Source organism: Pteropus medius, unplaced genomic scaffold (assembly GCF_902729225.1).
Source record: "Pteropus medius unplaced genomic scaffold, Ma_sr-lr_union100, whole genome shotgun sequence".
Taxonomy (NCBI): domain Eukaryota; kingdom Metazoa; phylum Chordata; class Mammalia; order Chiroptera; family Pteropodidae; genus Pteropus; species Pteropus medius.
Genome location: NW_024344437.1, coordinates 8,181,433 through 8,196,306, shown reverse-complemented (window position 1 = coordinate 8,196,306; position 14,874 = coordinate 8,181,433). Strand labels below are relative to the sequence as shown.

The following is a 14,874-nucleotide window of genomic DNA, read 5'->3' as shown; positions in this document are numbered from 1 at the left end:
CCCACCCCAGCTCCCACCCCGCGCCCCTCGCCCAGGAGGCCGCCCAGGGACGCCGGACGCTGCGGGCGCCGAGAAGCCAGGCCCGCCCCGCCCGCCCCGACGGCGCCAAGAACCGAAGTCAACGCGGTCACGGTGAGGAGCAGGGGGGCGCCCCGCGCAGCGCACAGCGGTGAGGGCCGCTGTCTCCCAGTCGCCTGGCGGCGTCCCAACGGCTGACACCGCTCTCCTGGGCCTGTCATTTTTGTATCCTCCTTTATCAGCCTGCCAAAAATATTCTTAGAAAGCTCTGTTGCCTCTACGTAACTTTTAGTATCTTCGTCAGAAAAAGCGCCCCTTAAACCGCAGACCGATCTGGGCACAGTGGCAGAAAGCACCGCCGGGCAGGTGCGTGCTCTGTGGTCACCTGAAGGGACACGATCTCAGCCCCTCCCCCTCGCACACCGGGAGGGGCCGTCTCCTGACGCCATTCAGAGGCGTACCTGGAATTAAGGTCTAGCTCGTGCCAGCCTCTCTAGTATTTCACACTCAGGGCTGGGACAGAACGAGCCTGTCTTCTGAACCAAAATTCAATGCCGGGGCAGAAAGACAATATTAAAAATACCATCCTGAAAAAAATCCAGGATATGTGGGGGCTTTGGTTGTGATAATTATTGTGAAGTAAATACATTTTGTTTCTGGCAGCAAAAGTATGAAAATTCTGAAAAGGAATTGTGACAAAAAGCAATTCCCTTCTAAGTCAAAATCCAGAGATTTCACAATACGCTTTGGAAGGGACTGTCCAAGTGGGGAGGGCTCTGTGCTGAGAATGTCACCTTCCCCTTGGGAATTCGCTGGGGAGGAGGAGGGTGAGCCGCTCTCCTTTGAAAACCCCTGCCCAGCATTTAGAGGAAGGGCACTTTGTGATTCTTCTTAGCACTTACAAAAAACATGGAAATTTCACAGGCTGCTCTAAATATTAGGAGAAAACCCTAAGGAACAGAGAGTATACATAAATCATAAACAGTGATGCTTATAATGCAGGTACCCTACCACACTTCTTACCAGATGGCTTTACCCAGCCTCAAACACGACCTTTCTCATTCTAGACTTTCATGAGCCAGTATAGCAGCCACTAGGCGCAGGGCTGCTTGTAATGTGGATAGTGCAAACATTAAAATATATACTGAATTTTGAGGGTTCAGTATGGAAACAAAAACATAAACTATCTCAACAGTTTTTATACTGATTACATGTTGAAATGATAATATGCTGGGTGCACTGGGTTCAAATATTAAAATTAATTCCACCCGTTTCTTTTAGCTTTTATAATGTGCCTACTAGAAAAGTTTAAATTACACACGTGGCTAGCATCTTTCCCTGAGACTTCTACTCCGTCCTGTGGTGGGGACCCAGGTGTCTGGGATGGGGCAGCAGGAGGGCTCAGAGCTCTGGGGCAGGGGGCTTTGGCCACGCCCGGTCCATGGTGCTGTGGCGGCCCAGCCCCCTAGGGGCTGAGAACTGCTGTGCCGCCCAGAAGAGCGCACTGAGCTGGGGCCAGGGCTTTGGAAGTGCTCGCCCTAGGAGGAGCTGGAGAATGAGGCAGACAGATTGGAGGGGGGCGGGGAGGGGGGATGGACACCAGAATGTGAGAACTGTGCCTCTGAGGTGGAGCTAGTGGAAGGAGATGAGCGAAGCAGACAGAGCTCTGAGCCGGAGGGCTGTGTGAGGCCGGGGAGGCAGCAGCTAGAAGCCACCCTACTTTCCTTTCTCTCAAACCCATATTAACCTGTCAAGAAGCTCTGACTGTTTTCCCCAATACATTCCTCAAAACCAAACTGTTGGACGTTATCTGCTTTAATCTGTTCCCTGCCCCTAGATTGTAAGTTCCGGAGTAGGGACTCTATCTCCCTCGTCACCCAAAGACCTAACATAGTGCTTGATATGCAGAGGGTGCTCAATAATTGCACGTGGACCTAAATTACTTTCTCAATAGATGAATCTGAGCTCCGGTTTACTGCAGACTGAGGCTGAACAGAGACAGTGATAATGCCAGCCAAGGGGCAATGTAAATAGTCACGACCACAGGGACAGATCTCAGAGTCAGCTTGCCACCGGCTGCATTCACGCCCTCCCTGGTTCCATCCATGGCAGCCTCCAGACAGGTGAGCTCCCCGAGTCAAAGGCCCCCTGGGATAACACTCCTCACTTCATCCAACTAACTTTTCAGCTCCAGGGGTCTGTTCTATTTCTCTGTTACGGGGAGAAACCATTACCACGATGGACACACAGAAAATAATCTTATCATTTTTGGCAAATGAAGACACATGCAAATGCTTCTCTGACTGTCACTGTTTCACAGGACATGGGAAAATGAAGAGGCGCAGGAGAAAAGCTAGTGGAAACCAGGAACAGCACCCTCAAATCTACAGCTCCAAGTAACCCGGATTCGGAGTGCTCCCTCACAAAGAAAGCAGCGGGCTTCCTCCCAGGAGAGGCCGAGATGGCAGACTTTGAAACCAGGGGCACTTCTGCAGGGTAGAGGTCTGACCCCTGTCACCGAGCAGAGCCATTTTAGGTGGGCAGGGTTCTCTCTGATCCTGTGTCATTTCTTCCACTGCCCAAAACTTCTGTGTGATTTTTTACGCACAAATGTAAAGTGAGTCTTGGACACGTCGTGTCTGCCTTGTACATCTCTGAGTGATGTGAACTGCGAGGACAGGAGGGAGCCACCCTGGCCTGTGTCTCTTTCGGTCGTGGGCTCCCGGCTGCCCCAGGACCGTCGGCTCGCACCCTCTGCCACAGTAGGACGGACATCTGGCCAGCCGTTGGCAGGCCCCTGGCCTTCTCTCCACCTAATACTGCTCCCTCCTGACTCTTCCCTCCTCTACCTCCTAGAAGCCCGCTGGAGCTGCAGGGCGCTGGGAGAGGTCAGGGGAAGAGACAAGGAAGAGCAGTGACGTGCAGCGGGCTGAACTGATGGGAAATGCTCAGACTGGGGCGAGCCTGCCCGACGTGGACGGGTTGCCTAGACAAGCCTGAGTCTGCCGTCTGCCCCGCCTACACCCCATCACTCACTCTTCTCGCTGTCACACGCTCCCCGCTCCCCGCACTGTGGCGAGGGCCATGTCTTCTTTTCCACAGCACCTATGATCATAAGCTTTGAGGAAGAACCCCTTTTTCTATATCTTCATTCTGGAAATTAGGGCAAGGTGATAAAGGCAGGGGCTGGAGAAAGCTAGGGGCATCTGGAACCCAAGTACAAGCCTCCAAGGACAGTCAGCCATCATGCACCAGCGCGGCATAAAGGTGCTTCAGAACTGGTCATTACCCGTGCCATCCTCACTGTTAAATGTTCATAACACTACCCTTGGTTATAGCCATGCTAGAGTGGATTCTAATATATTCACTGGAAATCCATAAATGTCACTGTCAAAGGCCCCTAAAAAGTAGGCATTTGCCAGATGCCAGAGTCCCCTCTGCAGCTGTCCCTGCCTCAGCCGTAATCTGGGCCAGCTCCTCCCTGAGACCACCCTCCGCTTCCCCAGGGGTATGGAAGTCCACAGGGGACCCCTGGGGACTTCGACCAAATACCAAAAACCGTGGTCTCCGTCTGGAAGAGACCTACAGTCCAGTGGAAAGAGAAACTAAACTGTACGAAATGAACAGAAGGAAAACATCGAGCCATTTTAAATAAAGCACTCAGTTTCCAATAAAGATGGCAGGTAGAACACAAATAGTAACTTCTTCTAGTCCCTCCTTGAAATCCCACTAAAATGTAATGGGGTTTTTTTGGGGGGGTGGAGGGGTGGGAGGTTGTTTTGTTTTGATTTTTAAGCATAAACTATAAGAAAAGAGAAAGAAGATCACAGCAATGATATTTTTGAATACTGGAGTACAAAGGTCAAGTGTCAATTAATTTGACAAAAAAAGAAAAAAAATCCTGAATTACAGAAAGCCAAGAAGGAGCACAATTTACCCCTCATAATCCTTACAATTTCAAGAACTGGAAGATGTGGGGCTCGGAGTGGGGCTCTAAACAGGAAGGTGGGGTTGAAAGTCGGTTTAGGAAACAAACAAGCACAGCATCAGGCAGCTGTGCCCAGGAACACCTGGAGGTTTGCTGCCTGGCGGAGGCCGGATGGGGCGGAGCACAGGCCAAGACAGACAGGCCACTTTGCTCCTGAAAACAGAAAGCTAAGTCAGTGCCAACCCCTTGACTTAACACTTATCGGACATGAATTCTCATATTCAAAGTTTGTTAAGCACAAGTAAACTAAAACAATATTTTTAAAAGATAGCTGTTGTAACTGTGCAAGTCCCACAACCCTTACCCAAAACCCTTGAGGTCAGACACGTCGGATTCAGAAAGCATGTTTTGTTTATCTGTTGGTTTGTAAAACCTTACACTCCGAGTGGGGTGGGGACTGCCCCTGGTAATTAAACATTAATATTTCTGCAGTGAAATCTAGGCACAGTCACAGAAAGTAGGATAAATAAGGAGAAAAATTAACCTGTCTGTTGGGTCAAGTTTTGCTGCCAACTTAGTTTTAATGCCAAACTTTAAAAAAAAACAAAAACAAAAACAAAATCAACCTTTGTTTTTCAGCGCTTTTCGGATTTCAGAATTCTAGAAATGCAGTTATGGACACATGTGGACTACCCTTCTATCCTGACACAATTTTTTTAAAAAGCTCTCATTTTCTGTGCCTTATCTTCGTCTATAGAACAAATTAGAGTGTGGCAAACATCTTTAAAACCGGATAATGAAAGGTTTGAGCTGCTGCTCCTTTGGCTGAGTGTATTATAATTCAGTTGACTGATCAGGAAAGGCTGAAGAGTTCACCCAGGACCATTCTGCTAACCAGCACCATAGCCCTTTGGGTTGGCACCATGCACTGAGCACTCTGGGGTGGGGACCTGCCACAGCAAATGAGCCCAGTCGAGTCCAGACAGGTAATGTGAGTTTGTTGTCAGTTTCCCAGGCTATTCCCCTATTTATGCCACTCCCTTGGCATCTAGGACCTCTCACTGTCCCCACAGCCCCCACACTTCTGCCTCATTCAGGAGCCTGCCGCCCTGATGTTGCCCGAGCCCCATCTCTAAATCAAACCTGTGCTATGTCCCAGTCCCTGAGGGTCGTACCAGTTCACACTAAGGTGTGAGGAGTATACAGAGTCCATGAACTTGCTCTCCTGGATAAGAATCTGTCTCGCCAGGGGCATTCCAAAGACAATGCCCAAACTTGAGGAGGTGTCTCAGGGAAGGGGATTAACCTTTACTAAGAGTCTATTATTTCTCGGGCGCTATGCTAAATACTTTGCATAAATTATTTCATTTAATCCTCATTGAATGTCCCCATGACAGGGTGGTATTATAAAGCTATTTATCACAGATGAAGAAATTGAGGCTCCGAGAGGGTAATTTAAGTCACACAGTCAGTGCTCCACCACAGCTCCCTGAGAGACTGAGGGTTTTGAAATAGGCAGGGACTGTGGTTCCCAGGGCTGACCACGCTGTCCTGCTAGCTCCCTATTTCTGAACTTTTTTTTTTTGTCTGCTTACCCTTGAGGCCACCGACCAGTACATTAGACCACACACAAAACGGGAGGCCCATTCTCACGATCATGATACAACATCTGCACACAGCACAACCCTGAGAAGAAAAGACAGACAGCTAGGGGTGGCCGCTCTCTGCGGAGAAGCCCGGACTGAGGGCCGCTCAGCACCGGTGTGGAGGTGAGCACGCGCATCAAAAGTGTGGCCCAGAAAGCTTTCTTGACACGGATGCCCAAGCCTGGCAGATAAAAGACTCCCCAGTTGGGCACAGCCAAGTGCAGCCATGCTGGTGTCACATGGGGTACTCCCGGGGGGAGGGACGGACCCCCTCCCTAACTGGGCCCTGACATCAACCCCATGAGGCAGGAACACACTGTCCTCACCGCTGGATCCCCAGTGTGCAGAGCAATCTCCAAATCAAGGCGGCCGGAAGCGTTTGCTCTACAAACGAATGCATTTCTCGCCTCCCATCTCTGGGGTCCCTCAGTGCCTTCTCCCCCATTTCCAGTGGTCCCCCCAGTCTCTAAACTCCTCCCTTATCTTTTCTGCTCTCCTTCTTCCTCCGGCAGAACCAGATTTAAAACAAACGAAAATATTTTTACTGGGTATACGTGTATTTCTAGTTAAGAAAAAGAAACAGACTCCTTAGATACAAGCTAAAATGCAGAGAGAGAAAACATATGGTAAATGTATGTGCATTCAATTCTTATTAAATGCAGATACATATATACTGAAATCGCAGCAGCTGTGTTTATTTCAGAATTTAGGCATTTGAAAAAAAGTGCAATGTGTTTATTTTAATGTCGGCCTGATGTCGAGTTTAAAATATAACATGAGTTTGTCTACATGTTTTACCTCTTTTCCTAGAGAACCTTTTAATATTTAAATGTCACCTGTATCCCTAATTCCCATCACATGTTGATTGGAGCAGCAGTGAGTCTCTTATAAACCGTGTTGACAGAATGCTCTAAATTACATCCTATACGATGAAGTTAGAAAATAAATTTGGTAGCAATAATCTAAGCTTTGTTGTATTTCATGAGATCTACATTTAAAGGAAATGAAAACATCACGTGTATAATAGCACACAGGGTTACTATGGAGATAGACTACATTTTTATGTTTACTCTCTAATCGTGGTACATACAAGCTATTACAACCAAATTATGTCAACATCCACTTCCTTCCAATCATACAGATGTTTCTGGAATAAGTTGTACTTACAGTTCAAGGAATTCTCATTTCTTAACAGCATCTTCTGTCTTTTCTAGAAATTATAATTAAAAAACATATAATAATGATTAATATTTGGCACTGGGTTAAGTTTGCACTGTCATTTAACTCATGTAAGGATACTCCCCAAATGACAAAAGAAACATAATAACAAGTGTCAGTTTAAACATTTAAAGTACTGGTGTGTATATGTGGGGGAGTGTGCATGCATGGGGTGTTGTACATGAGTGTGTGTGCATGTGTGCGTGCGACTGGGTGTGTGCATGTGTGTGGGGTGTGTGGGAGTGTGTGCATGTGTGTGCACATGCGTGGGGTGTTGTACATGCATGTGTGTGTGTACTAATAAGGTTGCCCTGGGAAATGAGGAGAAGCTTAGAAAAATGCTTGTGGTTCCACTAACTGGGCACACAAAACAAAGCTACTTTTCCCACAGCACTGCTAATATGAACAGTTAAGAAATATCTTCTGTCCTGAGCTACATAATTCTGTAACTCTCACTAGACCTTGATTTTCCTCTTTATCTCAGAGCGTCCCCAGCACTGTCTCTGGGCACATCTACACCACCATCAAGCACTGCCCTCTCCCCAACCCTCTCCCCAGCCCCTTACATGGAGGGCTGGCTCTTCTAGACCCTATGACCTCTCCACCCTTCCCAGCCAGCCCTCCAGCCACTGGGAAAATCAGCAGCCTGTCAGTATCTCACTGTGGACCAACATGAGGCACCTACAAGTCAAGAAAACAAGAACCTAATGTGCATCATAAGACTGCGGGCTGGACAGGAGGAAGATGTAATGAAGAATAAAGGACTCTCCCAGATGGGCGCCTGGGTCACCCAGCGGACCCTTGTACCAGCCTACACCACACGAAGTTAGGGGATTCGGGGCGACCGGATTTCTCATTAGGACGAACTGAAGGAAACGTGCATCTGCTCCCCGCCTGCCCACAGGCATGCTTTCCCCAGTTCAGGTATGGGGCGTAGCCCTTCAGATTACACTGATCAGCAGATTTTCTCCAATTGTTTTTTTTTTTTTTTTTTTTTTTAGAAACCAGCTGAAATTCTCCTTTAAATGCCATAAAAACATACCTGTACTGATGACTTCCACTGCAAACAGATCATACCCAGTGTCGTCCAGTCGAGGGAACCACACAATCATCAGGCAACAAAGATTCTGTGGGGAAAAAGGAGATGAATTTCATCTCACGGATTTTCGCCGTCAATGGGAAAGTGTGTGAACATGGTATGTGGACGGGTGTGATGCTGAAAGCCTGCCTTTGAAGGTACTGCAGCTACGGCAGGAGTCAGTCTGTCTCAGACCTCTGTCCCATTAGCAAACCGCCCAGACTCAATGAAAAGGCTCATGTATATCCAGGTAAAGCACTATGTGGCACAGCTCACATTCTCATAAGTGTAACCTTAACTGCGAACATATCTGTATAAGCTGTATTGTCACAGGTCATAAAATTTAGGCCGGCATCCTTTCCTGTGCAGTGTATAAAACATGGCAACCACAGTGACTTCAGTCTTGCAAATTGCTCCTTCCACATAAGAGTACCTGCGGGGAAAATCCTCACAGACGATTAACGTCCAAACCACACAAGATGTTTCTTGTACTCGCATACCTCTAGCAACACGGACAGTTTGGTTTCTCCGGGGCTGTGTACGGCTCTGTTGCATGACCCCAACGCGTTTGCACTGCCTCACGCACGAGCCACTGGCCAGAGAGGGAGCAGGCGTTGCTTGTCCAACCTAGCTGCACAAACCACGTGGCAGCCACCACTGACTGTTTCTCATCTCGCCTTTTCTAAGAACACGCACACCATTTCCAAACAAAGTTTTTTCTGTTTTTCTAAGTCACATTTGTATAAACGCTGCCTATAATTCAGTTCCACGCACAAGCCATCCCAGACAAAGCGTTGCTAACCTCATAAAATATTCAGGAGCTAGTAATTTATGTTTTCTACGTGCAACAGTTTTGTTTTGTGTTAGTCTTGTCTCCTCATTGAGAAGTAAGTTATTTGATGAATGGGGTCTGTTTCCTCTAAAAAGCTTTCCAAAGCTTAATTAATGGATGCTCGATCGCCACTGCTTCCGACGGTGGTACAGTCAGGACAGAAGGGGGCTTAATCTTTCTGACTAGTCCCTTATCTTAGTGCTTTCTGGCACCACCTAACACAGTGTCTACTCAGCTTTGGGTCATGGACCCTGCCTCCCCAAAAAGTTGATCAAACCTACAGACTTCCTCCCCCAAAAATGGCACAAGACACGCAAAAAAAATTTGCATACAATTTCAGACTATGGACCTTGGACTAAGATCCCTGACCTAAAACGACTCCAATTATCTTTCAAAATTCCCCAAAACAACAAATGCATTTTAATTTTTTGAATTGGCATGTTTCTTTGGTGCATGTAGAACAGAAAATCGCAGCAGTAAACACGTGATTATTCACCAAGTTTACAAAAGTGAGAAATGGGGTGCCGGACTCCCAAAAGCAGGCTGATTGACTGTGAGCCCTGGCTCTGAGACCTCCCTGCGGGGACCACACTGGTCCAGACAGAGGGGCTGTCGGGGTGAGGTCTAAACCTCTGAAAGAGGAGCTGGAAGGTGGAGAGGCCCAGGCACCCCCGGGCGCAGGAGGGAAGGAGCGCTGGGAAGACAGGAGACCGCAGGGCTCGGAGCTCGGGCCCCTCAGTCCACACTGCTTCTGTCCCCAAGCGAGGGGACATATGCAATCCCCTGGAATCACTAACACGCACGGTTGACTTACAGAGAAGAAACAGTTGGCATATTACATTTCCTCTCTAAGACATTGAGCATCTTAATATATTCTTATTTACTTAGAATTTTGCGTAGAATATGAAAAAATCATATTTTCATTTGTTTTATTCACAGGTGAGTTTTTCATTTCCAAAGACAATCTTTAGAGCTTGAAGGAAACTTTCGCGTTGACCAGTTAGACTCCTTCCTAGTCTTCTTTTCAGAGCCCTTCTCAGTCTTTAAAAATTAAATTCTTCAGGTGATCTTTTTCCATAATTTAATCTTCACTGTCCCCTTCTTTACTATTTTCATGTCTATGTGCCATAATGCGGATGAGGAAGGAAAGGGCCATGTGCCACATACAGAAGATACAGAAAGTAGAAAGGGTTAAAAAAAAAAAAAGGCAGTCCATCTCTACTTGTGACATAATCGCTGTTTGCCTGCCAGGGTCTATTTAAATTGGGAATCCAAGTATTGTAGGTGTTCCGCAACAGTTTACACTATTGGTCACAGCGGTGGGGGCAGGGAACGTGACTCTGAAGGCCAGGCACTGCCTGCTGTGGGTCTTCTATTCCCACTGCTGAAAAGCATCACAAGATCAATCAATTGCACAGAATCACCAATGTGAGGCAGAAAAGCCTGAAAAATCACTCGTGCATGTTAAACTGAACCTTTTATTTGTAGCAAATAAACACAACTTACCCACTGGAACCCCAAAAGATCCACAGAGCTTTCCTAGTTGAAAGGCCAACCCCGGAGACAACAGCGGCTCCAGGAATCGAGGTCAGTGCCTGCTGAATCTTGGTTCTCCCAGGGCACAACAGTGTGGCGGCGTCCGCTCTTCCCATGGTCTCAGCTTCTCACCCAACCTTGCACTTAGAAAGTGAAGATCAGAAGTGATCCTGAAAGAGTACAAAGTATCGGGTGGGCTACTTAAACTTTCTGGGGAAGTAAACCTTATGTCACTTAGTTTATGATCTGCTCTTGCCTGAAATTCGAAAGTCAAAACCTACCGGTATCTTCCTTGTGAATGTCTTCCAAAAGTTGGCTGAATCCTGTGGCATGTCAGGACTGGGATTTTTGACAAACTACTTAGTCTGTGAAGCAGCAGGTCATGAGAGTAAATTTCCCCCCAGCATTTAGAGGGGGATCTTGGAAAATAACAGAGCAGAGCCATGAGGGATGCTGATCGAAGGTCATGTGGTTTTCCTTTGCTGCCTCTTCATTATGTATTTCTAAAATTCTATCTTTGTCTTCTTCTAAAATCACGCTTAGTCCATGGCTTTCCGTGAACAAGCCACAGTCCTCTCTTTAACACTGATATGACTCTGTCCCAGTAGGTTAAAGTTTGGTGCCAAATCAAAAATCCTTTTCTGCCTCCTTTTCTTATTCTCTGTTGCATGTAAGGCACTCTTTGGGGTATCCAGTTTAAGTGAGCAGCTTCCAAAGACACTCGTTTCCATTTCTGTGGTTGAATCTGTGCTCTCAATTGGAGGTGATAAGTCTTCATTTTCTATCAATAGCTTCTCTATAGATGTTTCTGGACTGCTTCCTGGTCCTGATGCTCTTTCAGAAGTGGTGATCAATTTAATCAATTGTCCCCTGCTGTCAGGACAGGCCAGTTTTTGCCATCGATCTTTCTTTGGTCTCTGCTCACACAGAAACTCATGAGGTGCCTCAGGCCGGCCACCAAAATAGGGTTGTCTCTCAGAGCTCAGCTGTGATTCTTGATCAGGTAAATTGTTTGAGAAAAAAGCCCAGTTGTTCTTAGCTGTATTTACTCCTCGTTCCTTTCTTAAAACTTGATCTGGGGTTCTGGATCCACGCTGACGGTGCAGAATCGTTCCATTAGGGGGACTTTTACCTAGCGTCTCTCTTCTGTGTAAATGCTCACGGGGTTTCCGCAAATCGGTCCTGCGTGTCTAATACCGCCGTATGCCTACTTCCCGTGTGCTTTTCCACCTCGTGCCAGTTGTCACCTGCCACGCAGGGAAGATTTTGAGTCACTGCTGGACAAGTAACAGAGCTGTCATTTGGCCTCAATGACAAACTTAGAAACACATCATCATCTTCTGTATAGAGGGAATTCTTTGGTGTACTGTCCAACTCAGCTACAGACATAACACTAGGAGTGCTGTCTTCAGGATTCACATTTTCCCATCACCCATCTTTACGGCCATCTCCTACACCTCCCAGTTGCTTCCCATACCATAGGTGACAGCACACGCTGCCTCTCTTTTGGTCTCTCCCATATCTCCCCCTTTACTCTGAGGTGGCTCCTGGTAACTTGATGTTTCAAATGAGTTTTCTCTCATGATTCCACAAGGACTGTTGCGTGTTTTCTTTCTTTTTCTGTTCCTCTTCTGCTTGGTTTTGCTGAGCCTGGGCCCGGTTTTCTTCGAATCTCTCTCTCTGAAATATAAAAGAATTAAGAAAATTTATAACAATTATTTGTAGAATGTTAACAACCTACTTACACTCTTACTGTGCAGACTTAGAAGTGATTAGTACAAGAGAGTTCTAAAGTGTGCTGATGCCAATGTCACAGAAAATGCTCCCAGCTAGATGGCTGCTCTCCAGTACAGCCACTCCCTTCTGTTCCCAGTGCGTAGGGCTGTCAGCTGAGTCAATTCCCAAGGCTTTTTATACTAATCAGTTGTTACTATAATTATGTAGTTTGATTAAACATTCTGTGAACATAACATCAACAGGTAGAATACGAGGACAAAAAAAAGTTCCTATAAAATTGAAGTAATGACTTCATAAAGGTGAGGTACTAAACAATTATTATCAAATCAAGTGTGGGCAGGATAACTATGAAGTTTGGTTAAAGATCATGAAACCTATAATTCTGCACTCATGTTGCTTTCAAGTCTTCTTTGGCTTCCCCCTCCAATTTACATCAATAGAAACTAGACATTCTTAACAATGCATTCATTACTGGTGTGGTTTATGTGTGAAAAAGGACAAGCTCCACTAAACAGAATCATACATAAAGATGGGTGAATGAATGTACATGTAAGCACAAGTTTAAATAAAATGTTTAAAGTACTATCATATCTTACTAATTCCTCACTTTAATCAACTTTTTCGGTAAACTAATAGCCACCTGTCTCAATCCTGCTAGATAAAAGGACTTTTAAAGTGAATAAAGCACCCGGCGCAACGCCTGGCCCATAGTGGATTTCATAAATGGCAGCTCTTATTTTTAATAGATGTGAACAACAAAAACGATCATTATTTGTCTCACTGAGACTCCCAGGATGTAATTCATGATCACAGTGGGGTGATGGCTCATATGATTTATGCACAAAGAACAGGTGAGACAGGAGAGCTGGACATTCTCAGCGTATGATTTATTTAATATAATTTCAAGTGATTAAAGTTTTTCTTTTAAAAGTGGCCATATATAGACAAAACAGCTTCCTCAATAATTGATAGAACAACCAGACCCTCCCCCCACAAAAAAAAGAAAGAAAAAGAACACAGATATACAAGTTATATATAGCACAATTAATAATGTTTGATATAATGGACAAATATGGAACACTACATTCCAAAATTGGAGAAAATACATTCTTTTCAAGCCCACATAGGCAATTAACTAGGCTGTCAGGCTAGTCCTCACACATTTCAAAGAATCACTAAAGTACAGACCAAATTTCCTGACCATAATGCAATTAACTTTGAAATTAGTAACAAAAATTATTTTGGAAAAAAATTTAAAATGCTGAAAAATTGATAGGTAGAAAAGAACTGTAGTAGAAATATGTAGAACTGAACGACAGTAAAAAAATTACATGTCAAAGTGGTACTTAAAGGGATATTTGCCATAGGGTTTACATGTTAAAACAAGAAAGATACAAAATAAAGACAACCACACAACTGAAGAAGTTAGAAAAAGAACAAACCCCCAAAAAGTAGAAGTCAGGGAATAAAAAAGAATGAAAAAGATAACAAAGAAACAGAAAATAAACATACTATTTAAAAAGATTAATAAAAATCACAAACTTCTGGTAAGATTAACCAAAGGGGGAAAAAAGCAAATTAGTCTTAAGGATGAAAAAGGAGGCTCAATTGCAGTTCCAGAAGAGACTTTGAAAGATAAAAGGATCGCAGTATTATTTACAATAGCCAAGATGTGGATGCAAACTAAGAGTTTGCTTAGTTTGGATGACTGTAATTAATGATACTGTATTATGTATGTGGATGTTTCTAAGAGAGTAAATCTTAAAAATTTTATCACAAAATAAATGTTTAACTATGTAGGGTGATGGATGTTAACTAGACTGATTGTGATCATTTTGCAATATGTAGAAATATCAAATCATTATGTTGTATACCTGAAACTAATATAAAGTTATATGTCAATTATATCTGAAATAAAAAAGTAAAAAAATAAATAGAAGGATAATACCATGAATAACTTTATATGAACTGAATTGAAAATTGAAATATGTATAAACAGCTATAAAATACAACTTATTAAAAAGACTAAAAAAGAAATAGAAAGCCTGATTAGTCCTATAATAGTAAAATGATGAAAGTTAAGTTTTTTTCTCAGTAAGAAAACTCCAAGTCCAAATGACTTTTCAGAAAAGTTCTACCAAATAGTCAAAAGAACTGTTCATTGTAAATACTATGCAAACTTTCCCAGAGAAGAGAAAAGGAGAGAATATATCCAACTCTTTTTAGCTTGATAGTCAGGAAGTACACTTTCTAAACACAAAAACCTAAATAAAACATTAGCAAACTATGTACAGTAATGATTAAGCTAAATAACACATTATGATGTAGCTGGGTTTACCTTGGGATCTGCAAGATTAGTTTACACTAGAATACCACAAGGGACATTTTCCAGGATAGATCATATGTTAGGCCACAAACTAAGTCTCACTATATTAAAAAAGTCAGCTATGTGGAAGAAAAAGGGGTTCTATGGAAAGGAACCTCACAGGGTGATCCGGTCATGAATTCCTACCTGGCAGGTCAGGCTGGGCATTTATGCCTTACGCACAGAACCTCTTTAGTAAAAGGCTTATCTTTGCCTGAAGCAAACCCTGTCCATTGTTTCTGTGCACCTATATGAAATGCTCACTTTTAGACCCCTCCTAAAACATGAGAACATGTAATCTTAAGTGTCCTGGAATCCTATCCCCACCTGGCTTTCTCCCACCTTCACGAAATCTTCCTTATGTTCACTCCTTAATTTCAAATGCATAAAAAGAAACTGCAAAACTGTTATTCTGAGGAGCAATTAAGATCTTGCTTCCTCCCCACCCCCCACCATATGTCATCAGTTTGGGCTCAAATAAACTCTTATAAAAATTATTCACAAGTTTGGACATTT

General features: G+C 44.4%; 2 long non-coding RNA genes across 2 annotated transcripts; both read left to right on the top strand.

Annotated features, from left to right (window-relative positions):
* Nucleotides 1-31: 31 nt before the first annotated feature.
* On the top strand, nt 32-3,741 carry LOC120610669 (uncharacterized). The gene is made up of 3 exons (XR_005654979.1): nt 32-132; nt 1,973-2,141; nt 2,339-3,741. It is a non-coding gene; the product is annotated as an uncharacterized LOC120610669 (long non-coding RNA).
* A 61-nt stretch (nt 3,742-3,802) lies between these two features.
* On the top strand, nt 3,803-7,699 carry LOC120610670 (uncharacterized). The gene is made up of 3 exons (XR_005654980.1): nt 3,803-4,932; nt 5,549-5,715; nt 7,425-7,699. It is a non-coding gene; the product is annotated as an uncharacterized LOC120610670 (long non-coding RNA).
* The last annotated feature ends 7,175 nt before the right edge of the window (nt 7,700-14,874 follow it).